This window comes from Adiantum capillus-veneris, chromosome 11 (assembly GCF_014529385.1).
Source record: "Adiantum capillus-veneris isolate H3 chromosome 11, ASM1452938v2, whole genome shotgun sequence".
Classification (NCBI taxonomy): Eukaryota; Viridiplantae; Streptophyta; class Polypodiopsida; order Polypodiales; family Pteridaceae; genus Adiantum; species Adiantum capillus-veneris.
In genome coordinates this window covers 97,637,103-97,638,951 of record NC_140941.1, presented here as the reverse complement: position 1 = coordinate 97,638,951, position 1,849 = coordinate 97,637,103, and the positions used below count along the sequence as shown (strand labels likewise).

At 46.9% G+C, this 1,849-nt stretch overlaps 1 pseudogene; it reads right to left on the bottom strand.

Annotated features, from left to right (window-relative positions):
• Positions 1-478: 478 nt before the first annotated feature.
• LOC147447707 (uncharacterized) lies at positions 479-1,021 on the bottom strand (annotated as a pseudogene).
• Positions 1,022-1,849: the final 828 nt, after the last annotated feature.

Genomic DNA, 1,849 nt, shown 5'->3' with positions numbered 1-1,849 from the left:
CGAGGAGGCACATTGAAAGGTGAGGTGCATAAGAGAAGAGGGGGGGGTATGCCGTAAGTAAGGTACGAAAATCTTCTGTTTGATGCAAAAAAAAAAAACTTTTTTTCATAGCAAAACCCACAATAGGTGGGTGGAAAGATTATATTAAGAAAACCAAAAAAAATTACATCACCGGACCTACTCAACCCGAGCAAGGCCACCAACCAAGACAGACCAGAACAAAGACCCAAGGTACATCGGCTAACAAGGGGAGCCACCCCATCGCATCACAACAAAATTGACTATCAAGCAAAGGGCGAAGAGAAGAGCTTACAGCTGCAAAAGGGTGGAATCCTAGCCTCCATCACCAAAGGTCGGTCGGGGTTGCCACCATGAGACTCCCACTGCCACCGGAAGACACCATGACCCCGACCGCCAGACCAACATATGCCAAACCCCAAAAAAGATGCCATCAAGTCGCAACCACCAAATCGAACCCTCACGAGCCCACTGGATCAAAGCCCACAACCACAACTCCCACATCTGACAAAGCCACATAATCCATGCATCGAGTGCGCCATCCTGAGCCATAGCACGACCATCACAAAAGACCACCATCCTGCTAGTGTCGCCGAAAAGAAGCCAGGTGAACAGCACCAAGCCATGAACCCACACAACATCACCGCAAAACCTCCCCAACCAAACCTTGCGAACGATTAGCCCCTGCAAGAGGGGCGGGCAGCCGCACAGCCCGGGTATAAAAATATGAGCTTCACCTGAGCCACCCCATCTGCGAGGCCGGGCAGAAGCAGCCGAAGCCTCCATCTCCGTAGCCTTCCTACCCTCGAACCCAAGGAACCCCAGCCCGCAGACCCTGAACGTGCAGGTCATTCAACGCTTTGCAAGCATGCATCGCCAAGCCCACAGACAAAGCACCTAAGGGCCCCCCAACCCATGCGGCATTGCTAGAGCTGCTCGACGTGGTGCACAAGCAAAACAGGGGAGGCACCCAAACCCTAACTCGTCGGGAAAGCAGTTTCATATATGCAGCTTTATTCCTAATCCCTTGATGCAATTTTCTTAAACATAGACCTAGTAAAGTAATAGGTTCTAGCTCAGTTGGTAGAGCAATAGCCCCTTGTGTCAAAGGTCTTGGGTTTAGACCCCCTTGATAGCTCGTATGACATGTAACCCTTAGGGGTTGTTCCCCTAGTCCATATGATGGGATGACCTCCTTACCCGGCCGGAAAGACTCACCTTAAGAGTCGGGTTGCCTCCACCTACGGGGGTTGGGTGTGTGTGTTGTAATTTCAAAGTTGTAGGTAATTCTTTTTTTTTTTTTTTAAAAGCTCTACCCATTTTGAGAAATACAAAATTAAGCGATTCTAGGAAGATTCGCTTGACTTGGCTTTAGTTTGTATAATCAATACACTACCACACATCTCTACATGGCAAAAGCTAAGGGCACGAGTGACCTATGTTCTCTCGCATGTCCCCACACACACACAGTTCTTATGATTTCTCATGAAGAGAATCCACATACAGAAGGTGAGAAAATCCACATGTATATTGCTAGAGTACAGGGGTTGTTGAAGGAAATGTCACCCATGCCAAGATTTCATGTGTGGAGGGACACAACGAAACGAACAGATCGCTCGCTCTCGATTGTTGGCATGTGAGTCAATGTTCGGGAAAAATGTGTCTCAGCTTAATATCATGCCGTTTTCAATTTCAAAAATGATGATTGAAGGCAAGGGAAAAATGAAAAATTCCACCCCAAAATAGAGAAAATTAGTGTACAAACCCAAAAAAAATAACCTAATTTTCTAAAATTTCCTCTTGAAAAATTCAAGAAAGGGAATTTTGTACG